Source organism: Arachis hypogaea, chromosome 15 (genome assembly GCF_003086295.3).
Source record: "Arachis hypogaea cultivar Tifrunner chromosome 15, arahy.Tifrunner.gnm2.J5K5, whole genome shotgun sequence".
Lineage (NCBI taxonomy): Eukaryota > Viridiplantae > Streptophyta > Magnoliopsida > Fabales > Fabaceae > Arachis > Arachis hypogaea.
The window spans coordinates 64216124-64243999 of record NC_092050.1 but is presented as its reverse complement, the minus strand read 5'-3'; the positions used below and the strand labels follow the sequence as shown (position 1 = coordinate 64243999).

Here is a 27876-nt window from a genome sequence, read left to right as displayed (position 1 = left end):
ATGTAAAAGGTTTGCTATTGCCAAACCGAATTCTCCCACCATTATTATTATTGAAGGTTTGATTAGGCTTCTGCTGATACTTCCATGAGAAATTATGATGATTCCTCCATAAAGGATTGTAAGTGTTTTCATAGGATTCTCCCATGTAATTCACTTCTTCCATTCCAGGATTCTCAGGATCATAAGCCTCTCCTTCATGGGAGGCTTCTTTAGCACTATTGGATGCAGCTTGTGATCCAGTCAGATTCTGAGAAATCATATTGACTTGCTGAGTCAATATGTTGTTCTGAGCCAATATGGCATTCAGAGTGTCAACCTCAAGAACTCCTTTCTTCTGAGATATCCCACTGTTCACAGGATTCCTCTCAGAAGTATACATGAATTGGTTATTTGCAACAATGTCAATGAGTTCCTGGGCTTCTGCAGGTGTTTTCTTCAGATGAAGAGATCCACCAGCAGAGTTGTCCAATGACATCTTGGACAATTCAGACAGACCATCATAGAATATACCTAAGATGCTCCGTTCTGAAAGCATGTCAGAAGGACACCTTCTGATCAATTGCTTGTATCTTTCCCAAGCTTCATAGAGGGATTCACCTTCCTTCTGTCTGAAGGTTTGGACTTCCACTCTAAGCTTGCTCATCTTTTGAGGTGAAAAGAATTTGGCCAAGAAAGCATTGACCAACTTTTCCCAAGAGTTCAGGCTTTCTCTAGGTTGTGAGTCCAACCATATCCTTGCTCTGTTTCTTACAGCAAAGGGGAAAAGCATAAGTCTGTAGACCTCGGGATCAACCCCATTGGTCTTAACAGTGTCACAGATTTACAAGAATTTAGCTAAGAATTGATGAGGATCTTCCAGTGGAAGTCCATAAAACTTGCAATTCTGCTGCATTAGAGAAACTAATTGAGGCTTAAGCTCAAAGTTGTTTGCTCCAATGGCAGGAATTGAGATGCTTCTTCTATAGAAGTTGGAAGTTGGTGCAGTAAAGTCACCAAGCATCTTCCTTGCATCTCTAGCATTATTGTTGGGTTTGGCTGCCATGTCTGCTTCTTTTTCAAAATTTTCTGTAAGGTCCTCTCCGGAGTGATGTGCTTTAGCTTTTCTTAGCTTCCTCTTCAGAGTCCTTTCAGGTTCAGGATCAGCTTCAACAAGAATGTCTTTATCCCTGTTTCTGCTCATATGAAAAAGAAGAGAACAAAGAGAGAGGAGGAATCCTCTATATCGCAGTATAGAGATTCCTTTATGTGTCAGAGGAAAAGAAGAATAGAAGAATGAGATAGAGAGAGAATAAGAAGAATTCGAACACAGAGAGAGGGAGAGGGTTAAAATTATTAGATGAGTAGAAGAGAAATATTAGTAAATAAATAAAATAAATAGAAAGAGATGAGAGAGGGAGTATTCGAATTTTAAGAATACGGAAAAGAAAAATATTTTTATTTTTATTTAATTAATTAAGTTAGTTTCAAAAATTTGAAAAAGAAATACAAGAAAATTAAAAACTAAAACAATTAGTTAATTAAAAAGATTTTTGAAAAAGTGGTTAGTGATTTTCGAAAATTAGAAGTGGAAAAGTAGTTAGGTGGTTTTGAAAAAGATAAGAAATAGTAAACTTTTTTAAAATTAAAACAAACAAGTCAAGTAGTTAGTTGAAAAAGATTTGAAAATAAATTTTGAAAAGATAAGAAGTTAGAAAAATATTTTGAAATTAAAATTTTAAAAAGATATGATTGAAATTTATTTTGAAAAATAATTGAAAAAGAAATTAAAAAGATTTGATTTTTAAATTTAAAGTTGATGACTTGACAAACAAGAAACTAAAAGATATGATTCTAGAATTTAAAGATTGAACCTTTCTTAACAAGAAAGTAACAAACTTGAAATTTTTGAATCAAAACATTAATTGTTACCAAGGATTTTCGAAAATATGAAATAAAATTAAGAAAAAGATTTTAAAAAATTAGTTTTAAAATTTTTGAAAACATTAAAAGAAAAATGAAAAAGATTTTGAAAAATTTTAAGAATGAAATTCGAAAATCATAAAAAAAATGAAAAAAAATTGATTTTGAAAAAGATTTGAAAAGATAAAGTTTTTAAATTGAAATTTTGACTTGACTAACAAGAAACAACTAAATTTTAAAAATTTTTGACCAAGTCAACTCAAAATTTCGAAAATTATGAGAAGAATAAGGAAAAGATATTTTTTTTTACTTTTGAATTTTTTAATAAGGAGAGAGAAAAACAACAAAATGAAATAAAACATAAAAATTTAAGATCAAAACAAATAATGCATGCAAGAACACTTTGAAGATCATGATGAACATCAAGAACATATTTTTGAAAATTTTTAAGAAAAGAAAGACATGCAAGACACCAAACTTAAGAACTTTGGTACTAGGGACACTAAAAATTTGAAAATGCATATGAAAAACAAGAAAAGACACAAAACAAGAAAATGTAAAGATCAAACAAAGAAAATCATCAAGAACAATTTGAAGATCATGAAGAACATAATGCATGAATTTTCAAAAATTTTAAGAAAATAAAAAAAATGCAGTTGACACCAAACTTAAAATTTGACACAAGACTCAAACAAGACACAAAATTTTTTGGTTTTTATGATTTTATTAACTTTTTTTGTATTTTTTTCGAAATTATTTTGGAAAAAGAAAATAAAGAAATTCAAAATTTTTAATAAGAATTCCAGGATTCATGCAATGTTAGTCTAAAGCTTCGGTCCAAAAGAATTAGACATGGCCAAATGGCCAGCCAAGCATTAGCACAGAATTATAAATGAGAATCCAAAGGCTCCTCCAATAGCTTCAATGATAAGTGGAAGCTTCAGTCCAAAATATTAGACATGGCTTAATAGCCAGCCAAGCTTCAACATATCATCATGGAGTTCTAAGGTGGAATTCATTCTTAAAAATTATGAAGAACATTTTTTTCGAAAACTTTTTTTTTGAAATATTTTTAAAAACTTTTTGAAAAGAAAATAAAGGTTGAAACAAGAAAGAAGGTTACCTGATCTAAGCAACAAGATGAACCGTCAGTTGTCCAAACTCGAACAATCCCCGGCAACGGCGCCAAAAACTTGGTGCACAGAATTGTGATCACACTTTTCACAACTCCGGTACAACTAACCAACAAGTTCACCGGGTCGTCCAAGTAATAAAACCTTACGCAAGTAAGGGTCGATCCCACGGAGATTGTCGGCTTGAAGCAAGCTATGGTCATCCTGTAAATCTTAGTCAGGCAGATTTAATTAGTTATGAGTTTTGATAATTGAAAGATAAATAAAACGTAAATTAAAATAAATATACTTATGTAATTCATTGGTGGGAATTTCAGATAAGCGTTTGGAGATGCTTTGTTTCTTCTGAACCTCTGCTTTCCTATTGTCTTCATCCAATCATGCATGCTCCCTTCCATGGCAAGCTGTATGTTGGTGGATCACCGTTGTCAATGGCTACCATCCGTCCTCTCAGTGAAAATGGTCCAGGTACAGTTTCTGTACGGCTAATCAACTGTCGGATCTCTCGTCTCGGATGAAAAATACCAGGCACAGCTACCGCACAGCTAATCATCTGTCGGTTCTCACTTGTGTCGGAATAGGATCTCTCTATCCTTTTGCACACTGTCACTGCACCCAACATTCATGAGTTTGAAGCTCGTCACAGTCATCCCGTCTCAGATCCTACTCGGAATACCACAGAGAAAGTTTAGACTTTCTGGATCTCAAGAATGCTGCCAATTGGTTCTAGCCTCTACCATGAAGGTTCTAATCTCACGGATTCGAATGCTCTTTTGTCAAGAGAGGCAAGTCAAATACGTGGATCAGAGACCCAAGAGACTATACTTCGGCTGTCGTCCAATGACTACGTTGAACATCATATAGACCGCTTGTGGTTGTCAGGCACGCGGATCTTGGCTAAGCGAGTAACGAAGATAGTGGGTGATTGTCACGGGTCACCCCTTCAGTCTGACTTAACTGAATAAAGTACGAGAGTATATCTTGGAGAAGAAGTAAACGTGAATTGAAAGAGAAACAATAGTACTTGCATTAATTCATGAAGAACGGCAGAGCTCTGCACCTTAATCTATGAGGTGTAGAAACTCCACTGTTGGAAAATACATAAGAGAAAATAGCCTAGGCATGGCCGTGTGGCCAGCCTTCTAATGTAAAAAATGGCATTAGCTGATAAAAGTCTGAATACAATAGGAAAGACTAGTATTTATACTAAACTAGTTACTAAGGATTACACATGCATAGGCCTTTTCTAGAGTTAAACGCTGGCTTGAATGCCAGTTTGGGCATTTAACTCCAGTTCTGGTGCCAGTTTGGGCGTTTTACGCCAGAAAAGGGTCTCTGGCTGGCGTTGAACGCCAGTTTGGGCCATCAAATCTCGGGCAAAGTATGAAATATTATACGTTTCTAGAAAGCCAAAGATGTTAGCTTTCCAGCCCAATTGAGAATGCACCACTTGGAATTCTGTAGCTCCAGAAAAACACGTTTGAGTGTAGGTAGGTTAGAATCCAATAGCATATGCAGTCCTTTCTCAGCCTCTGAATCAGATTTTTCCTCAGGTCCCTCAATTTCAGTCAGAAAATATCTAAAATTATAGAAAAACACACAAACTCATATTAAAATCCAAAAATGTTATTTTTTCATAAAAACTAATAAAAATATAATAAAAAGTAACTAAAATATACTAAAAACTACCTAAAAATAATGCCAAAAAGCGTATAAATTATCCGCTCATCAATCCCACATGGATTGATGGATTGAGCAACTTTAGTATGGTGATGAATTTAGTTAAGCAAATATTTGATGATTTGGGGTGAAATTTGATTAACAGAAGTGAAATTGGAAGGAAATAAAATGCAGAAAGTAAATTGGCAGAATCTTAAATTGTAGAAGAAGTAAATTGCAGAAACTTAAAGTGCAAGAAATTAAAAGAGCTGAAACTTAAATTGCAAGAAAGGTAAATAACTAAAACTTAAAGTGTAAGTAATTTAAATTGTTGAATCTAAATTACCAGGAAACTTAAATTGCATGAAGAATAAAGGGATTTGGGTGCTGGGAATCAAAAACAGAACTGGAAAAATATAAAGTGCAGTAAACTAGAGAACTCTCAGATGAAGAAATTCAGAAAATAGATCAATCAGGATTTCAGTACCAAAACAGAAATGGAAAATTTCCGAAGAATCAAAACAGAATGAAAACTTAGATCAACTCTAAAATCCTAAAAGAGAAATTAACAATTGCAGAGGAAAGAAAAACAAAAAGATATCTAAGATCAGATCTCCAATTCTTAGAATTATAAAAAGGAAAAGTAAAAGATGACTTCAAGATGAAGAAATTCAGAAGAATTCTTCAATCCAAGTTCCCAGACCCAAAACAGAAAAGAAGAAATTGCAGAAGAAAGAAAACAAACAGAAAAGAAAACTCAAATCTAATCTCCAATTCTAAAATTCTAAAAGGAAATTAAAAGAGAGCTCCCTAATGAAATCAAATTCTTCTCTATTTATAAACTTTCCAATTCTGTCATCCCGTACTTGGAGTGGGCTTTTTGGCCTTATATGAAGTGGGTCAAGATGGTACTTGGATGCTACTTCTAGGGAACCATTGCGTTCTAAAAGTGAGCGCAACATTCATTCACCCACGCGTGCGATGTTTATCAATAATATTTTACCTTTTTCCTTATTCTTTCAAGAGTCAACACTCATAAATTTCAACTTCAAATATGCACTGTTTATTTCATACATTCAGAAAACAAAAGCAGATGACACCACATCAAACTAATTATACTAATCTTATTTTAAACTTGAAATTCATGCATCTCTCAATTCTTTTTAAAAAAAATTATTTAAGCAAGGTGAGAGATATATGGAACATTTTACAACTTTTAAAGACATTAACATAAATGATTATGCAACTAGGACAAGAAAACAGATAAACAGATAGAAAACAAAAAAATAACAGGAAAGGAGTAAAAGAGAACGAATCCACCTGAATGATGGTGGCCAGTGCTCCTCCTTGAGGATCCCGTGTAGTGCTTGATCTCTTCTATGTCACTCCTTTGTCATTGTTGAGGCGGCTGCACAAGTTCATGTGCATGCTCTCTATTTTGCTCCATCATCTTCTTCTACATTTAAGAGTGGTATAAGTCACAAAGCAAAGCTTTGGCAACACCAAACTTAAGAGTTTTGCTCGTCCTCGACCAAATATGATCAATGAGGAGGAAGAAGGTGGGGTAGGTGGAGCTTCTGTGGGACCTCTTGGTCCTGAGAAGCTAGGGAATTCCAGATTTCCTACTTCTCTGTACTGACATTTGAACGCCCAGGGGCTGCTCCCTGACTAGTGTGCAAGGCCAGCAATGCTCCACTCTTGGGGTGTTGAACGCCAGGAGGGCTTCCTCACTGGTGTTCAACTTTAACACTCCACTTGGAGTGTTCTGTTTTCACTGCTGTGAAATTTGTCTCTTGACTGATGCACATGTTCATGACTCTGACAACTAAAAGGAAAAACCAAAAGAAAATAAATGGTTGAGTAAAGTTGGGTTGCCTCCCAACAAGCACTCTTTTAAGGTCACTATCTTGACCTTTAGCTCCTTATGGAGGTGAGTATGGGCTCAGATTTTTTCCCCTGACAGTGAACTTTCTTTCTGTCCTTTCATGAATAAGCTCTACAAGCTCTAAAGATAGGATACGGCTCACTATATGTGGTAGGACTGGATTTTTAGTAAAGACAACTCTCATACCAGGTGAGAGGCCTTCAGTTGAGACTTTCTTGTCCTTCTAGCCTTTAGGTACTTTCTCTTTAGTACCTTTGTGCTTAGAGCTTGTTGAGGGCTGCCCAACACCAAACTTAAAATTGATGTTTGGGGGCTCTGCAGAACTCTGCACAGAAAGAGATGGTTGGCACACTAAGTGTTGCACTGTTATCTCTCTTTTAGAGGGAGAGCTAGGATGAGGCATCTTAAACAAGATCTGATCCTCCCCTAACTTTAGGGTTAGTTCTCCCTTAGCCACGTCAATGATAGCATTAGCTGTGGCTAGGAAAGGCCTTCCATGGATGACACAGTCATACTCATCGTCTCCTATATCCATGACTATGAAGTTTGCCGGGAGGTAGTGGTTTTCAATTTTAACCAAGACATCCTCCACTAAGCCATATGCCTTCTTCAAGGTCTTGTCTGCCATCTTTAAAGAGACGTGTACAGCTTGTACCTCAAGTATGCCCAACTTCTCCATTATAGAGAGTGGCATGAGGTTGAAGCTTGACCCTAGGTCACATAGAGCCTTTTCAAAGGTCATAGTGCCTATGGTGCAAGGAATCAAAAAGCGTCCAGGGTCTGGAAGCTTCTGAGGTACCTCTTGCTGAACCAAAGCATGGAGCTCTTTGGTAAGCAGTGGAGGTTCTTCCTCCAGAGGCTTCGTACCAAATAGTTTGGTGTAATAGCCCAGACCACCCGCTAGCACGATATTGTCCGCTTTGTCACACAAAGCCTCACGGTTTTGCCTTTGACGATAGGGATGATAGCCAAAGCTCCCCATACTCACTCGTCAAAATGCATCATGCTAGGGAGAGGTATCCACACCCTTATAAGGCATGCTTCGTTCCTCTCTCCAACCAATGTGGGACCTTACAATTCTAAATGTAATGCCCCAATTAACCTAAGCCTTACCTCTAGCCGTAAAGCAAATGTTACGACAATTCTAAGTTCATACATAAGATATATATAGAAAGAATAGTATAATCTAGATGCCCGATGAAGGAGATAGCACAAAAACAGGATTTAAAAAGCGCAAAATGTGCTAGCAAAGCTACTAACTTAAAACATAAGGTACAAATAAGATGTATCAAAATATAATAGTATAATATCATAAGAATCTAGCCACGGCTCGTGGAGTTTAAGCCAGCTAGCCATATACAGACCATTCATGAAACCAGACAGTAAAAATAGCTTACACAAGTTTTGTTCTCTCAATACATGCCTCTAGGCTAAACGAAATACAAAAGTGAGAGATGTATATCAAAATAAATCAAGGGACTCAAAAGGTATCCGGATCCTCCGCTTCTGTCACCATCCAGGCACCTCACCCAGGTGGGTTGCGACCTGCATCTGAAAAATAACAATAAAGTATGGAATGAGAACCGGAGGTTCTCAGTATGGTAACAGTGCCCGATATGTAAGATATAAGGCCCCGAGACGCTGAAGGCAATCCTAGAACTCCACACCAAACTGATATTCAAGCTTAACATAAATAATTAGATAAATAAAAAAGCTTAAACCATAACCGGGTTATCTAAACTTAGGGGAAATTATAGTTAATACTGATCACACCGCTGTATCCTACAGCCCTCACCAACCTAACCTCTGTGCGATCCCATCTCCGCTGCCTACCTAACCTCCTCAGCACCAGACAAACACAAGATAAATGCAAGCAAGTAAACCACAGATAGTATTCATTTACAGCAAGTAATTCAAGAAGCAAGTAGGCATGTTATACAATTAGGCAAACTCAAGTAATCAAAGCAAGCCAACATATAGAAGATGCATATGATGAATGTCTTCCCTATTGGCTGTGATATCACATGTCGGAAACCCGACAGAAAATCCGGTCGACAACTCCCAGATTAGTCTCTCTATTGTGCATAAGGAGGAATAATTCCGAGGGATAAGTGCCCTACCACCTTCTCCTTTCAGAGAAAAACATTCCGAGGGAGTGTGCCCTACCACCTTCCTCTGGTTGCCACATGATTCTGTCGGTTAGTGCCCTACCACCTTGCAATCAGAGAGAAATCGTATTTTCAGGAGGAATAATTCTGAGGGATGAGTGCCCTACCATCTTCTCCTTTTAGAGGGAAACATTCTGAGGGAGCGTGCTTTACCACCTTCCTTTGGTTGCGAGAAATATAAGTGAGAAGCCCAGCTTCAACTCTCACATCCGAACGTAGGCGGAAGACTGCCACAGCCCCTACGACGGAGAACAATGCATAACGTAATTACATATTCAATCTTAGAGGTCACTCCTCTAAACACACTTCCACTCATACTCATCACAACCATCATCAAGTCATAAATTCCATTCCGAACTTCTTAGTTCATCAGTTTTTCAAATTCGTTATCAGCAATCACCACATTCACCACTCTTCCTTCTCTCTCAACCAATTCATCCTCACTACACCAGAAACCTAAACCTCCATTTGCTAACTTTTCAAAGAGAAACCCAATTAAACCTCCTAGGACCTTTCCCATGTTCCAATATCCAAAATTGAGCCCAAGAGTCTTAAAATGGTGTCACAAAAGCTTACAAGCTTTTTGGAAAGGTGAAATAGTTGAAAACAAAGTTTGTGAAACAGGGCGTGTGCGTGCGCACAGGGCTGTGCCTGCACACGCCCAAGAAAATTTTTAAAGTGTGCTTATGCCCAGGTACGAAAATTATCAAGTCTGTTCATTCGCACAAGTTGTGCTAGCACCTCCAACAGACTGATCTACCAAACGTGTTCGTGCGCACAGATTATAAAACTCCATTGGTGTGTGCGTGCGCACAAACCAGAAATCACAAAATTCTGCAACTCTGCAGAATTTTCAGATTTCGACACCAATCTTTGAATGATCATAACTTCCTCTACAAAAATCCAAATTTTAGAAACCTTATATCAATTTGAAGAGTTTTCAATGAACTTTAATTTAAATCACATTTCAACAAATTTCGAAATTCGAGGCATAAGTTATGATCAGACAAAGTTCACCAAAAACCAACTTTTACCTAAACTCACAAGAATCTCAATTTACCAACTTTCTTAACCCAACTCAACCAAAACCACATTAAGGTGTAGTTTGGGTAAATAACTTAATTAATCTTTTTTTGAAAAAACAACTTAAACAGTAAATAACTATATTAAAAGTAGCTTATAAATAAGTTATTTTATGTTTGGATTTTGGTTCTAAAAGTGCTTATTTTATAGAAATGTGGTAAAAAGTGGTAGTATTATGAGAGAAGTCATTTTTTTTAACTTCTCTATAAGCTCCTGATGACATGTCATCATGTCATGTTTTTCTATGTTTTTTCATATAAGAAATTGATGATTAGTGCTTAAATATTGAATGCTTTTGTGCTTAATTGGTATATTTCTTTGATCTTTTGATTTTATAAATTTTGTAGGAAATAAGCGGAAAAAGAAGCAAAATAGCACAAAATCAGCTCAAAAGAAGAAAAGAAGAATTTTAGGGCACATTTTAGAGTTTAGACAAACTTTGGAGCCTTAGGCCACGCTTTTAAAAGCGTGGCCCATGACTAAATCAGAGAAGCGTTGCGTCAAGAAGGAGAAAGCCACATGGATGGCGTTCATTCCCCAAGTGAGCGCCATGCTCACTAAGTAAGCGTTTTCGGGGATGCCACACTTGGAAGCAAAGGTTTTGCCATCCGTGCGCACTAAGCAGCGCTCACTAACATAACTGGGCGCTCATTGGGAGAGTGCTGGCAAGGAAGAAACGCGAGCACCTAAGGAGAAAGGGTAGCGCTTGGTGCACGAAATTGTGATCATCAATGGCGCCAACAACTTGGTACGCAGAATTGTAATCTCAACTCTTTGTCACAACTCCACAACTAACCAGCAAGTGCACTGGGTCGTCTAAGTAATAAACCTTACGTGAGTAAGGGTTGATCCCACGGGGATTGTCGGCTTGAAGCAAACTATGGTCATGTTGTAAATCTCAGTCAGGCGGATTGAAATGGTTATGGAGAATTGATAATTAAAAGATGAATAAAATATAAAATAAGATAGAGATACTTATGCAATTCATTGGTGAAAATTTTAGATAAGCGTATGAAAATGCTTTGTTCCTCCTAAACTTCTGCTTTCCTATTGCCTTCTTCCAATCATTCATACTCCTTTTCATGGCAAGCTTATGTTGGGTTTCACCATTGTCAATGGCAACCTCCCGTCCTCTCAGTGAAAATGGTCCAAATGCGCTGTCACCACACGGCTAATCATCTGTCGGTTCTCGATCATGTCAGAATAGGATCCATTGATCCTTTTGCGTCTGTCACTACGCCCAACACTCACGAGTTTGAAGCTCGTCACAGTCATTCGTTCCCAGATCCTACTCGGAATACCACAGACAAGGTTTAGACTTTCCGGATCTCAAGAATAGCCGCCAATAATTCTAGCCTATACCACGAAGGTTCCAATCTTAGATTAGAAACCCAAGAGATACACATTCAAGCTTGTTTGCATGTAAAACGGAAGTGGTTGTCAGGCACGCGTTCATAGGTGAGAATGATGATGAGTGTCACGGATCATCACATTCATCAAGTTGAAGAACGAGTGTATATCTTAGAGAAGAAGTAGGCGTGAATTGAATAGAAAAACAATAGTACTTTGCATTAATTCATGAGGAACAGCAGAGCTCTGGTGCGCAGAAATTGTGATTACACTTTGATTATGTAAAATTCATCGCTCTTTCTTTCCCTGGTAATGGCGCCAAAAACATGATGCCAATACCATGGTTCACAACTTCGCACAACTAACCAGCAAGTGCACTGGGTCGTCCAAGTAATACCTTACGTGAGTAAGGGTCGAATCCCACGGAGATTGTTGGTATGAAGCAAGCTATGGTCACCTTGTAAATCTCAGTCAGGCGGATATAAAATAGTAATGGGGTTTTCGAAAATAATTAATAAAATAGAGATAGAAATACTTATGTAAATCATTGGTGAGAATTTCAGATAAGCGAATAGAGATGCTTTCGTTCCTCTGAACCTCTGCTTTCCTGCTATCTTCATCCAATCAGTCTTACTCCTTTCCATGGCTGGCTTTATGTAATGCATCACCATTGTCAATGGCTACTTTCGGTCTTCTCTCGGGAAAATAATCCAAATGCCCTGTCACGGCATGGCTAATCGTCTGGAGGTATCACCCTTGTCAATGGTTACATCCTATCCTCTCAGTGAATATGGTCAACGCACCCTGTCACGGCACGGCTATTCATCTGTCGGTTCTCGATCATGCTGGAATAGGATTTACTATCCTTTTGCGTCTGTCACTACGCCTAGCAATCGCGAGTTTGAAGCTCGTCACAGTCATTCAATCATTGAATCCTACTCGGAATACCACAGACAAGGTTTAGACTTTCCGGATTCTCTTGAATGCCGCCATCATTCTAGCTTACACCACGAAGATTCTGATTAAGAGATCTAAGAGATACTCATTCAATCTAATGTAGAACGGAAGTGGTTGTCAGGCACGCGTTCATAGGGAATGATGATGATTGTCACGTTCATCACATTCAGGTTGAAGTGCGAATGAATATCTTGGAAGCAAAATAAGATGAATTGAAAAGAAACAGTAGTACTCTGCATTAATCTTTGAGGAACAGCAGAGCTCTACACCTTTATCTATGGAGTGTAGAAACCCTACCGTTAAAAATACATAAGTGAATGGAGTTCATTGGTCTCGGCCCCAGAGGGGAACCGGAGTAACCAAGACTGTTTAATACAATGATAAAAAGTTCTATTTATAATAAACTAGTCACTAGGGTTTACAGAAGTAAGTAATTGATGCATAAATCCACTTCCGGGGCCCACTTGGTGTGTGCTTGGGCTGAGCTTGAATGTTACACGTGGAGAGGTCATTCTTGGAGTTGAACGCCAGCTTTTGTGCCATTTTGGGCGTTGAACTCCACTTTGCAACTTGTTTTTGGCGCTGGACGTCAGAATTGGGCAGAGATCTTGCGTTGAACGCCAGTTTGCGTCCTCTAAACTTGGGAAAAGTATGGACTATTATACATTGCGGGAAAGCCCTGGATGTCTACTTTCCAACGCAATTGGAAGCGCGCCATTTCGAGTTCTGTAGCTCTAGAAAATCTACTTTGAGTGCAGGAAGGTCAGAATCCAACAGCATCAGCAGTCCTTCTTCAACCTCTGAATCTAATTTTTGCTCAAGTCCCTCAATTTCAGCCAGAAAATACCTGAAGTCACAGAAAAACACACAAACTCATAGTAAATTCCAGAAATATGAATTTAACATAAAAACTAATGAAAACATCCCTAAAAGTAACTAGATTCTACTAAAAACATACTAAAAACAATGCCAAAAAGCGTATAAATTATCCGCTCATCAAGCTCCACACCTTAATCTATGGTGTATAGAAACTCCACCATTGAAAATACATAAGAACAAAAGGTCTAAGCATGGCTGTGAGGCCAGCCTCCCAAAAGCGTCTAAGATAGCATAAGGCTAATCAAAGATCCATCGAAAAATCCTTCAAATACAATAGTAAAAGGTCCTATTTATAGAGAACTAGTAGCCTAGGGTTACAGAAACAAGTAATTAATGCAGAAATCTTCTTCTAGGCCCACTTGATGTGTGCTTGGGCTGAGCATTGAAGCCTTCACATGTAGAGACTTTTCTTGGAGTTAAACGCCAGCTTTTATGCCAGTTCTGGCGTTTTGACGCCAGAATTTTTATGCTGACTTGGAACGCCAGTTTGGGCCATTAAATCTCGGGCAAAGTATGGAATATAATATATTGCTGGAAAGCCCCGGATGTCTACTTTTCAACGCAATTGAGAGCGTGCCAATTGGGTCTCTGTAGCTCCAGAAAATCCACTTTGAGTGTAGAAGGTCAGAAACCAACAGCATCTGCAGTCCTTTTTCAGCCTCTGAATCAGATTTTTGCTCAGGTCCCTCAATTTCAGCCAGAAAATACCTGAAATCACAGAAAAACACATAAACTCATAGTAAAGTCCAGAAATGCAATTTTTATTTAAAAACTAATAAAAATATAATAAAAACTAACTAAAACATACTACAAACTACCTAAAAATAATGCCAAAAGGCGTATAAATTATCCGCTCATCACAACTCCAAACTTAAATTGTTGCTTGTCCCCAAGCAACTGAAAATCAAATAGGAAAAAAAGAAGAGAATATACAATGTATTCCAAAAACATCTATGAAGATCAGTCTTAATTAGATGAGCGGGCTTATTAGCTTTTTGCTTCTGAGCAGTTTTGGTATCTTACTTTATCCTTTGAAGTTTGGAATGATTGGCATCTATATGAACTCAGAATTCAGATAGTGTTATTGATTCTCCTAGTTCAGTATGTTGATTCTTGAACACAGTTACTTTATGAGTCTTGGCCGTGACCCTAAGCATTTTATTTTTTAGTATTACCACCGGATACATAAATGCCACAGACACATAACTGGGTGAACCTTTTCAGATTGTGACTCAGCTTTGCTAGAGTCCCCAATTAGAGGTGTCCAGAGCTCTTAAGCATACTCTTTTTGCTTTGGACTACGACTTTAACCGCTCAGTCTCAAGCTTTTCACTTGACACCTTCACGCCACAAGCACATGGTTAGGGACAACTTGGTTTAGCCGCTTAGGCCAGAATTTTATTCCTTTAGGCCCTCCTATCCACTGATGCTCAAAGCCTTGGATCCTTTTTATTACCCTTGCCTTTTGGTTTAAAGGGCTATTGGCTTTTTCTTCTTGCTTTTTCTTTTTCTTTTTTTTTTTCGCATATATTTTTTTCTGCAAGCTTTTCACTGCTTTTTCTTGCTTCAAGGATCAATTTTTATGATTTTTCAGATTATCAATAACATTTCTCCTTTTTCATTATTCTTTCAAGAGCCAACAATTTTAACATTCATAAACAACAAATTCAAAAATATACACTGTTCAAGCATTCATTCAGAAAAACAAAAAGTATTGCCACCACATCAAAATAATTAAACTATTTTAAATTTCGAAATTCATGTACTTCTTATTCTTTTGCAATTAAAAACATTTTTCATTTAAGAAAGGTGATGGATTCATAGGACGTTCATATCTTTAAGGCATAGACACTTAGACACTAATGATCATGTAATAAAGACATAAACATAGATATAACATAAAGCATAATTTTTGAAAAACAGAAAATAAAGAACAAGGAAATTAAAGAGCGGGTCCACCTTAGTGATGGCGGCTTGTTCTTCCTCTTGAAGATCTTATGGAGTGCTTGAGCTCCTCAATATCTCTTCCTTGCCTTTGTTGCTCCTCCCTCATGACTCTTTGGTCTTCTCTAATTTCATGGAGGAGGATAGAATGCTCTTGGTGCTCCACCCTTAGTTGTCCCATATTGGAACTTAATTCTCCTAGGGAGGTGTTGATTTGCTCCCAATAGTTTTATAGAGGAAAATGCATCCCTTGAGGCATCTCAGGGATTTCATGATGAGGAATTTTTTCATGCTCTTGTTGAGGTCCATGATTGGGCTCTCTTGTTTGCTCCATCCTTTTCTTAGTGATGGGATTATCCTCATCAATGAGGATGTCTTCCTCTATGTCAATTTCAGCTGAATTGCAGAGGTGACAAATGAGATTAGGGAAGGCTAACCTTGCCAAAGTAGAGGACTTGTCTGCCACCTTGTAGAGTTCTAGGGATATAACCTCATGAACTTCTACTTTCTCTCTAATCATGATGCTATTGATCATGATAGCCCGGTTTATAGTAACTTCAGATCGGTTGCTAGCAGGAATGATTGAGCGTTGGATGAACTCCAACCATCCCCTAGCCACGGGCTTGAGGTCATGCCTTCTTAGTTGAACCGGCTTCCCTCTTGAATCTTTCTTCCATTGAGCGCCCTCTTCACAAATGTCTATGAGGACTTGGTCCAACCTTTGATCAAAGTTGACCCTTCTAGTGTAAGGGCGTGCATCTCCTTGCATCATAGGCAAGTTGAATGCCAACCTTACATTTTCTGGACTGAAATCTAAGTATTTTCCCCAGACCATTGTAAGCCAATTCTTAGGGTCCGGGTTCACACTTTGATCATGGTACTTGGTGATCCATGTATTGGCATAAAAATCTTGAACCATTAAGATTCTGACTTGTTGAATGGGGTTGGTGAGAACTTCCCAACCTCTTCTTCGAATCTCATGTCGGATCTCCGGATATTCACCCTTTTTGAGCTTGAAAGGGACCTCGGGGATCACTTTCTTCTTGGCCACAACTTCATAGAAGTGGTCTTGATGCACCCTTTGAGATGAATTTCTCCATCTCCCATGACTCGGAGGTGGAAGCTTTTGCCTTGCCTTTCCTCTTTCTAGAGGTTTCTCCAGCCTTTGGTGCCATAAATGGTTATGGAAAAACAAAAAGCAATACTTTTACCACACCAAACTTAGAAGGTTTGCTCGTCCTCGAGCAAAAGAAAGAAAAGAGTAGAAGAAGAAGAAATAGAGGAGATGGAGGGGGGTTTTGTGGTTCAGCCAAGGGGGATTAGTAGTGTGTATGATGTGTGAAAATGAATGAGTGAAGATTGGTTTATATAGGAGTGGAGAGAGGGGTAGGTTCGGCCATGTATGGGTGGGTTTGGGAGGGAAAGTGGTTTGAATTTGAATGGTAAGGTAGGTGGGGTTTTATGATGGATGGATGTGGATTGGTGAAGGGATTATGGAGAAGAGGGAAGGATTTGATAGGAGAGGGGTTTTTGGGGAAGAGGTATTGAGGTGATTGGTGAAGGGTATTTGGGGGAGAGTGTTATGGAAAGGTGTGAAGAAGAGAGAGAGAGAGAGCTGAGGTAGGTGGGGATCCTGTGGGGTCCACAGATCCTGAGGTGTCAAGGATTTCTCATCCCTGCACCATGTTGGCGTGTAAACGCCCCTTGCCTGCCAATCCTGGCGTTAAACGCCAGGTTGCTGCCCATTTCTGGCGTTTAACGCCAGCTTTTCTTCCCTTTCTGGCGTTTAATGCCAACTCTGTGCCCATTTCTGGCGTTAAACGCCAGCTCTGTGCCCCTTTCTGGCATTAAACACCTAGAATGGTGCCAGACTGGGCGTTTAACCCCCATTCTGCTACCCTTAATGGCGTTTAAACGCCAGTAAGCTTCTCCTCCAGGGTGTGCTATTTTTAATACTGTTTTTCATTCTGTTTTTGCTTTTTCAGTTGTTTTTGTGACTTCACATGATCACTAACCTACAGAAAACATAAAATAACAATGGAAAATAAATAGATATAATAAAATTGGATTGCCTCCCAACAAGCGCTTTTTTAATGTCAGTAGCTTGACAGTGGGCTCTCATGGAGCCTTACAGATACTCAAAGCATGATGACGTCCTCCCAACACCAAACTTAGAGTTTGAATGTGGGGGCTCTGTTTGACTCTACATTGAGAGAAGCTTTTCATGCTTCCTCTCTATGACTACAGAGGGAAATTCTTGAGCTTTAAACACAAGGGAGTCCTCATTCACTTGAAGGACTAATTCTCCTTTGTCAACATCAATCACAGCTTTTGCTGTGGCTAGGAAGGGTTTGCCATGGATGATGGATTCATCCATACACTTCCCAGTGTCTAGGATTATGAAATCAACAGGGATGTAGTGGTCTTCAATCTTTACCAAGACATCCTCTACAAGTCCATAAGCCTGTTTCCTTGAATTGTCTGCCATCTCTAGTGAGATTCTTGCAGCTTGTACCTCAAGGATCCCTAGCTTCTCCATTACAGAGAGAGGCATGAGGTTTATACTTGACCCTAGGTCAGACAGAGCCTTCTCAAATGTCATGGTGCCTATGGTACAAGGTATTGAGAACTTTCCAGGATCTTGTCTCTTTTGAGGTAATCTCTGCCTAGTCAAGTCATCCAGTTCTTTGGTAAGCAAGGGGGTTCATCCCCCCAAGTCTCATTACCAAATAACTTGGCATTTAACTGCATGATTGCTCCAAGGTACTTAGCAACTTGCTCTTTAGTAACATCTTCATCCTCTTCAGATGAAGAATACTCATCAGAGCTCATGAATGGCAGAAGTAAATTTAATGGAATCTCTATGGTCTCAGTGTGAGCCTCAGATTCCCATGGTTCCTCATTAGGGAACTCCTTAGAGGCCAGTGGATGCCCATTAAGGTCTTCCTCAGTGAAAATCATTGCCTTTCCCTCCTCTATGCATTCGGCTATGTGGGATATGTTTATGGCCTTGCATTCTCTCTTTGGGTTCTCTTCTGTATTGCTTGGGAGAGTACTAGGAGGGAGTTCAGTAACTTTCTTACTCAGCTGACCCACTTGTGCCTCCAAATTTCTAATGGAGGATCTTGTTTCAGTCATGAAACTTTGAGTGGTTTTAATTAGATCAGAGACTATGGTTGCTAAGTCAAAATGGCGCTGCTTAGAATCCTCTGTCTGTTGCTGAGAAGATGATGGAAAAGGCTTGCTATTGCTAAACCTATTTCTTCTACCATTACTATTGTTAAAGCCTTATTGAGGCCTCTGTTGGTCCTTCCATGAGAGATTTGGATGATTTCTCCATGAAGGATTATAGGTGTTTCCATAGGGTTCTCCCATGTAATTCACATCTTCCATTGCTGGGTTCTCAGGATCATAAGCTTCTTCTTCAGATGAAGCTTCTTCGGTACTGCCTGTTGCTGCTTGCATTCCAGACAAACTCTGAGAAATTATATTGACTTGCTGAGTCAATACTTTGTTCTGAGCCAATAGGGCATTTAGAGTATCAATCTCAATAACTCCTTTCTTCTGATTTGTCCCATTATTCACAGGATTCCTTTCAGAAGTGTACATGAATTGGTTATTTGCAACCATCTCAATGAGTTCCTAAGCTTCTGCAGGCGTCTTCTTCAGATGAAGAGATCCTCCAGCAGAGCTGTCTAATGACATCTTAGACAGTTCAGACAGATCATCATAGAAGATACCTATGATGCTCCATTCTGAAAGCATGTCAGAAGGACACCTTCTGATCAATTGCTTGTATCTTTCCCAAGCTTCATACAGGGATTCACCTTCCTTCTGTTTGAAGGTTTAGACTTCCACTCTAAGCTTACTCAATTTTTGAGGTGGAAAGAACTTTGCCAAGAAGGCATTGACCAGCTTTTCCCAAGAGTTCAGGCTTTCTTTAGGTTGTGAGTCCAACCATATCCTAGCTCTATCTCTTACAGCAAAAGGGAAGAGCATAAGTCTGTAGACCTCAGGGTCAACCCCATTGGTCTTAATAGTATCACAGATTTGCAAGAATTTAGCGAAGAACTGATGAGGATCTTCTAATGGAAGTCCATGAAACTTGCAATTCTGTTGCATTAGAGAAACTAATTGAGGTTTAAGCTCAAAGTTGTTTACTCCAATGGCAGGGATTGAGATGCTTCTCCCATAGAAGTCGGGAGTAGGTGTAGTAAAGTCACTAAGCAGCTTCCTTGCATTGTTAGCATTGTTGTTGTTTTCGGCTGCCATGGCTTCTTCTTGTTTAAAAATTTCTGTTAGGTCCTCTACAGAGAGTTGTGCTTTAGCTTCTCTTAGCTTTCTCTTCAAGGTCCTTTCAGGTTCAAGATCAGCTTCAACAAGAATGCCTTTGTCCTTGCTCCTGCTCATATGAAAGAGAGAAGAGGAAAGTATGGAATCCTCTATGTCATAGTATAGAGATTCCTTGAGGTGTCAGAGGAAAAGAAGAAATAGAAGGAGGAGGTAGAGATGAGAATTCGAACTTATAGAGAGAGAGTCCAAATTGCTGATAGTGGAGGAGTGTTATTCCTTAAATAGAAGGATGTGAGAAGAGGGGAAGAATTTTTGAAATTAAATTTAAAAAGATTTTGAAATAATCAAAAGAAATTTTGAAAAATTGATTGATGATTTTCGAAAATTAAAGTTGAGAAAGTAGTTAAGTGATTTTGAGATTAGAAATCAAAAAGATACGATTGAAAATTATTTTGAAAAAGATGTGATTGAGAAGATATGATTGAGAAGATATGTTTGAAAATCAAATTAAAAAAAGAAAGTTTTAAAATTAAAGTTGACTACTTGACTAACAAGAAATTAAAAGACATGATTCTAGAATTTAAAATTTGATTCTTTTTTAATAGGCAAGTAACAACTTGAAAATTTTGAATTAAATCATTAATTGTAGCAAGGATTTTCGAAAATGAAAAAAAATAGAAAGAAAATTGATTTTGAAAAATTATGAAAATTTGAAAAAGATTTAAATTAAAAACAAAATCTTACCTCTTGTGCCATCCTGGCGTTAAACGCCCAGAATGGTATCCATTCTGGCGTTTAACGCCCAAAATACTACCTTTTTGGGCGTTTAACGCCCAACCAGGTACCCTGGCTGGCGTTTAAACGCCAGTTTTCCTTCTTTACTAGGCGTTTTGAACGCCCAGCTTTTTCTGTGTAATTCCTCTGCTGCATGTTTTGAATCTTCAATTCTCTGTATTATTGACTTGAAAAGACATAATTTTGAAAATTTTTTTATTTTTTTAATGATGAGAAAAAATCAAACTGCAACTAATCATGGAAAACTAAGATAAAATAAACAATGCATGCAAGACACCAAACTTAGAAGTTTTCATATTAGAGACACTAACAAATTGAAGATCCATATGAGAAACAACAAAAGACACAAAACAAGAGAATTTAAAGATCAGAGCAAGGAAATCATCAAGAATAACTTGAAGATCAATGAAGAACATAATGCATATATTCGAAAATTGCAAGAAGATTAAAGACATGCAATTGACACCAAACTTAAAAATTGACACTGGACTCAAACAGGAAACATAGATTATTTTTGGTTTTATGATTTTATAAATTTTTTTTTTAATTTTTCAAAAATTATTTGGAAAAGAAAATAAAGATTTCAAAATTCTTAATAAGAATTCCAGGAATCATGCAATGTTAGTCTAAAGCTTCAGCCTAAAAAGATTAGACATGGCTAGCCAAGCTTCAGCAGGACATTACATACAACAGCCAAATTGATGAGAATCAATCAGCTTTTGTGATGATAGAAACATCATCTGAAACTCTAGAATTCATTCATAAAAATTCTGAAGAATAAAAATAAAATAAAGTTACCTAATCTAAGCAACAATATGAACCGTCAGTTGTCCAAACTCGATCAATGCCCGGCAACGGCGCTAAAAACTTGGTGCACGAAATTGTGATCATCAATGGCGCCAACAACTTTGTACGCACAATTGTAATCTCAGCTCTTTGTCACAACTCCGCACAACTAACCAGCAAGTGTACTGGGTCGTCCAAGTAATAAACCTTACGTGAGTAAGGGTCGATCCCACGGAGATTGTCGGCTTGAAGCAAGCTATGGTCATCTTGTAAATCTCAATCAGGCGGATTCAAATGGTTATGGAGAATTAATAATTAAAAGATGAATAAAATATAAAATAAGATAGAGATACTTATGTAATTCATTGGTGAGAATTTCAGATAAGCGTATGAAGATGCTTTGTTCCTCCTAAACTTATGCTTTCCTATTACCTTCTTCCAATCATTCATACTCCTTTCCATGGTAAGCTTATGTTGGGTTTCACCGTTGTCAATGGCTACCTCCCATCCTCTCAGTGAAAATGGTCCAAATGCGCTGTCACCGCACGGCTAATCATCTGTTGGTTCTCGATCATGTTGTTATAGGATCCATTGATCCTTTTGCATCTGTCACTACGCCCAAAACTCGCGAGTTTGAAGCTCGTCACAGTCATCCCTTCCCAGATCCTACTCGAAATACCACAGACAAGGTTTAAACTTTCCGGATCTCAAGAATGGCCGCCAATAATTCTAGCCTATACCACGAAGGTTCCAATCTTAGGTTAGAAACCCAAGAGATACACATTCAAGCTTGTTTACATGTAGAACGGAAGTGGTTGTCAGGCACGCATTCATAGGTGAGAATGATGATGAGTGTCACGGATAATCACATTCATCAAGTTGAAGAACGAGTGTATATCTTAGAGAAGAAGTAGGCGTGAATTGAATAGAAAAACAATAGTACTTTGCATTAATTCATGAGGAACAGCAGAGCTCACACCTTAATCTATGGTGTGTAGAAACTCCACCGTTAAAAATACATAAGAATAAAAGGTCTAGGCATGGCTGTGAGGCCAGCCTCCCAAAAGCGTCTAAGATAGCGTAAGGCTAATCAAAGATCCATCGAAAAATCCTTCAAATACAATAGTAAAAGGTCCTATTTATAGAGAACTAGTAGCCTAGGGTTACAGAAATAAGTAATTAATGTAGAGATCTTCTTCCGGGCCCACATGGTGTGTGCTTGGGCTGAGCATTGAAGCTTTCACATGTAGAGACTTTTCTTGGAGTTAAACGCCAGCTTTTGTGCCAGTTTGGGCGTTTAACTCCAGCTTTTATGCCAGTTCTGGCGTTCTGACGCCAAAATTTTTATGCTGACTTGGAACGCCGGTTTGGGCCATCAAATCTCAAGCAAAGCATAAACTATTATATATTGTTCGAAAGCCCAGGATGTCTACTTTCCAACGCAATTGAGAGCGCGCCAATTGGTCTTCTGTAGCTCTAGAAAATTCACTTCGAGTGCAGGGAGATTAGAATCCAACAGCATCTGCAGTCCTTTTTTAGCCTCTGAATCAGATTTTTGCTCAGGTCCCTCAATTTCAGCCAGAAAATACCTAAAATCACAGAAAAATAGACAAACTCATAGTATAGTCCAGAAATGTGATTTTTATTTAAAAACTAATAAAAATATAATAAAAACTAACTAAAACATACTAAAAACTACCTAAAAATAATGCCAAAATGCGTATAAATTATCCGCTCATCAGCACTCAAATAGGTAGCACAGTGTTCATAAAGAGAGCGCTAAAGGGAACAATTAGCGCACCAAATTCACAACAAAGGGAGTGAACGTAGCGTTCACTTTGTCAACTCAGCGCTCTACTGGAAGGAGAACCAAGCCATCCCTGACCCACTTATTCAAAGCCAAATCCAAATAATCCATTTCATTGAAGCCCCAAAACAAACAAAAGCCTATTGGACATGACTCAAAGGCACAAGAAACAATTAGAATAGGAATTTTTTTTGAATTGTAATTTGTTTTCAATTTCAATTTTATTTTCATTTTGTAAAGCCTATATAAAGGCATCAATTTCATTTCATGAGGGAGATCTTTTAGGCTGCAATAGTAGTAGGTAGCAGTAAGAGTAGGAGTAGGATATAATAGAAAGCTCTCTTTGATACACTTTTATCTTTATGCAATTGTCACAGTTTAGCATTGAATTCAATTTAGTTTATGCAATTTAATTCTTCCTGCAATTCTTCAATTCTGTTCTTCTGCAATTTCACTTTTCCATTCACATTGAGCTTGATTTATTTTCCTGCAATTTACAATTCCTGCAATTGTCCTGAGTTTTGATTTACTGCTTTTTTAATTTCCCTACTCCCAATTCCCTTTACATTTGCTGCAATTCACATTTCTTGTTATTTAAGCTTTTGCAATTTACATTCTACAGTTTTACTTTCTGCAATTTACAATTCCCGTAATCTACTTTCTGTTGCTTCAATTTCATCCAATTCACCACTGTTAGCTTGACTAAATTAATCACCTCACTAAAGTTGCTTGATCCATCAATCCCTGTGGGATCGACCTCACTCTTGTGAGTTATTACCACTGTTTGTGTGGAAATCTAATTTTCCCTCATCAAGTTTTTGGCGCCGTTGCCGGAGATTGATATAGATTGACAATGATTTAGTGGGTGATTAGTCTAGATTAAGCATTTTCTTTGTTTTTGTTCTTTTAATTTTATGTTTTGAGTTGACACCAAGGTGTTTGTGTTTTTGCCTCACTAAGCAAATCTTACCTGAGATATGAATTTAAGTTTTCTTTGGTGGTGTGTTTTACAAAATTCAAATGGAGTTCAACTCATCTTTTAATCAAACAAATTTCATGGGATATTGCCCACCATCACAATATAATTCAAGTCATAATCCTAATGGTGGATGGGAATATCAACAAGAAATCACATATTCTGAGCAACCTAATCAATGGGATATGCTTCAGAGCCACAAATTGATCAAGCAAATCACATGAGATATTGTCCAGAACCACAAAATGATTTATGTCATTATCCTCATGGTGTCTGGACATGTCAACAAGAGTGTGAATAATTAGTTGAAATGGGACACTTCCCAGAGACACCATATGATCTAGATTTTGATAATTCTAACAACTACTCATATTGTGGCTGAGAAGGTCAAAATTAAAGAGATCTTAGTGATCCATACTTTGTTCATCAAGATACATCTTCACTGGAGTGTACTTTCAATAAATTCATGCAAGATTATCCCCCAATTCCACAAGATGATCCATACTGTGATGAATTCCACAATTCTTCACATTGTGGATGGGAGGATCAAAACCAGAGAGCATTTGACAGTTCATACTCCACTTATCAAGAGCCATCATCACTTGAGCAAACATTCAATTCATTCATGTAAAATTGTCCAGCCTCACCTCCCAGTTTCTCATGTGAAAATTCTTCACCACTTGATGATGCCTCAATACAAAGTTTCCTCCACGATCCATACCAACCACAAAATTTATTCTACAATTCACAAAATTCATTCCATGCCCCTCAAAACATCATCACAACATATGCATGCCCACAAAAATACTCTCAACATTCATCTCTTGAGCTAGCATTTGAACAATACTTTCAAACATCTATCGACTCTTGGAAAGAACAAGAAACCCTCTACAATAAGATGGATAGATATTTAGAGTAGGCAAGGAAAAACAAAGAATTGCTAAACAAGGGAGATGAAGACCAATTGGTAGATGTGAAGAAGGAAGTGAAAGAAAAGGCCCCTGCATCAAGTGAAATTTTAATGAAAGAGGAGGTGGTGGAGGTATTTGAACCTGAAGCTACATATCCACAGAAGCCACTTGAGATGACAAAGGAACATGAAAACTCAACCTCCACAAACTCCCCTGAACCAAAAACTCTCAACACTTGAACCTGTGATTAAAAGATATGAAGTGGAGATGAAGAAATCTTGGGAAGAACAACAAACCTCCTCCATGAAAGTGCTATTAAGTCAAATGTTGAGTGCAAAGGAGGAAGTGGAAGAACAAGAAAGTGAGGAAGTCAATCAAGAGAATTCACACTCAAGTGAAGCAGAGAAGTACATAGAGGAAGAGCTCATAGAACCACCAATTCAAAAGGCTTTTGATGAAGATAATACTTCAACCATCACACAACCACCAAGTATTGATATCCAAGAAGTGAAGGCAACTAACAAGAGCACCGATCCTACCCCTGATCCAGCAAGCAAGCTCAATCAAGCCATTAACAAAAGAAAGCTTGCTGAGGAGAGACCAAGACAGGGGACAATAGCTAAATCTTCTCCCCCCTTGAGGTCATTCCTCTTAACAAACTGGAAGAAGAGGAAGAAAGTGAAGAACAACATGTCAAGCTAATGACACTAAAAGAGCGCTTGTTGGAAGGCAACCCAACCGTAGGTAACATTTAATTCCTTTACTTTGTTCATTTTCTCTGTCTGTTTTGTTTAAATTTCAATAAATTGGCATATGATCACATTCTAAGTTTGGTGTTGCCCTGCAACAATTTGTTTTCAATCTTTCTGGATGATTGCATCAAAAATGAAAGTGTCACACTGGGATTCTAAGTTTGGTGTGTCACTTATTTTCTATGCAATTTATTCAGCAACACCATTTATCTGCATAATTATAATGCCTCTGCAGTTTTGTCTTTCTTTTGGTTTGACTGCTTTATTTTGCTCTTTGCTTTAGTCATTTCTTTGTTTTTAATACTGTCTTTTATTTTTCTCCCTAACTGTTTTTGTTAAATACCTTACTAAGAAATCCTTATTAATGACAGTTGCCTTTGTTTTAGTTAAAATAAATTGACATATGGTTGCATTCTAAGTTTGGTGTTGCTATGCAACAAAATTTGCTTCCAATCTTTATTGGATACTTGCATCAATTCCAAGTGGAAGTGTCACACTAAGTTTGGTGTGACACTTATCTTTTAGTAACAAGCACACCCTCTTATTTTTGCAATCACATTGTCTCTATTTCCTGCGCCTTCATTGTTATTTTTCATTTTGCTTGCTTAAACACATGTACTACTAACATTTCATTGTGTAAGACACTCATGATCCATCATAGACCCCATCACCATTGTTCTAATTATTGCTTGAGGATGAGCAAACACTCTAAGTTCGTATGGGAAGGGGAAGAATGGGAGGAAAATGACAACAATAGTGAAGGTGAACTACAAGGTGGTAAAGTTTTTTTTCCTCTTATTTGCTTCCAGTACTTAAAAGAGCATGATTGTCTTTATCTTCCCTGTATGCATGTGTGATATGAATAAGCATAACTTGAATTTTGATTTGTAACATTTTTCTGTGACATCATGACTACCAACTTGAATTCTGTGAGTTTAAAAGCAATAAAGCATCATGATCATAAACAAACAAGGTCATTAAAGAAGAACTTAGCATAGGCGTACAAGTATTGGAAGGATAGTATGATTAATTGTTGCTTAATTGCATTAGATTTTATTTAATTGAAGTTTTCATCTAGGACATTTTGTGAAATCTTTAGAAATCATGAAATCCTTGAAGAAGCAAATGCAATTAAGGCAAGAAAAGAAAAGGGAAAGAATGAGAAAGCTGAAGGCTCTGAGTACCAATGACAATTCAATTGATAAGTATTTTTAGTGTTTATGTATCAGGCAAAAAGCTTGAAAAACAAAACACTTAGATTCAAGGTTAGGCTCAAGTGCAAAAGCACTCCCTCAAAGTTCAAGCTCTGAGGATCAATGATTAGAGAGCAAAGAAAAGAAACAAATGGGCTTAAAGAAGTCCTCTAATTAAATGCTTGTGGTGCTTATGTATCAAGTGGTAATACTTGAAAATAAAGCATTTAGAGTCATAGCTTTGTTATCAACTCATGGGGCAAAGCACCCAAAAGGAGAAGCTAATAAGAGAATGTACAAGCTTGTTTCAAGGAAGAAAGGAAAAGATTTCATAAAATGAGTTAGATAGAAGCATCAATCATTTACATTTCTTTTGTGATTGTAGCATGCATAGAAAACTAGCCAACCATGAACATTAACTTGCTATTCTTCCCATCTTGATTTGTCAAAATTTACTGCATGATTCTTTTCTTGCTTGGGGACAAGCAAGGTTTAAGTTTGGTGTTGTGATGACATGTCATCATGTCATGTTTTTCTATGCTTTTTCATCCAAGAAATTGATTATTAGTGCTTAAATACTGAATGATTTTGTGCTTAATTGGTATATTTCTTTGATCTTTTGATTTTATAAATTTTGTAGGAAATAAGCAGAAAAAGAAGCAAAATAGCACAAAATCAGCTCAAAAGAAGAAAAGAAGAATTTTGGGGTACATTTTAGAGTTTAGACACACATTGGAGCCTTAGGCCATGCTTTTAAAAGTGTGGCTCATGACTAAATCAGAGAAGCATTGCGTCAAGAAGGAGAACGACACATGGCTGGCGTTCATTCCCCAAGTGAGCGCCACGCTCACAAAGTGAGCGTTTTCGGGGATGCCACACTTGGAGGCAAAGGTTTTGCCATCCGTGCGCACTATGCAGCGCTCACTATCATAACTGGGCGCTCATTGAGAGAGCGCTGGCAAGGAAGAAAGGTGCGCACCTAAGGAGAAAGGGTAGCGCTCAAATAGCTAGTGCAGCGTTCATAAAGAGAGCGCTAACGAGAACAATTTGCGCACAAAATGCACACCAAAGGGAGTGAACGTAGCGTTCACTTTATCAACTGAGCGCTCTACTAGAAGGAGAACCAAGCCATCCCTGACCCACTTATTCAAAGCCAAATCCAAATCAACCCATTTCATTGAAGCCCCAAAATGAATAAAAGCCCATTGGACATGACTCAAAGGCACAAGAAACAATTAGAATAGGAATTTCATTTGAATTGTAATTTGTTTTCAATTTGAATTTCATTTTGTAAAGCCTATATAAAGGCATCAATTTCATTTCAAGAGGGAGATCTGTTAGGCTGCAATAGTAGTAGGCAGTAGTAGGAGTAGGAGTAGGATAGAATAGAAAGCTCTCTTTGATAC

The 27876-nt window shown here is 37.8% G+C and overlaps 2 non-coding genes across 2 annotated transcripts; both read left to right on the top strand.

The window, feature by feature from the left end:
• The first annotated feature begins 529 nt into the window (after positions 1-529).
• On the top strand, positions 530-637 carry LOC112752991 (small nucleolar RNA R71). Its single transcript, XR_003177395.1, has one exon. It is a non-coding gene; the product is annotated as a small nucleolar RNA R71 (small nucleolar RNA).
• An 18079-nt stretch (positions 638-18716) lies between these two features.
• Positions 18717-18824, top strand: LOC112753264 (small nucleolar RNA R71). Its single transcript, XR_003177657.1, has one exon. It is a non-coding gene; the product is annotated as a small nucleolar RNA R71 (small nucleolar RNA).
• The last annotated feature ends 9052 nt before the right edge of the window (positions 18825-27876 follow it).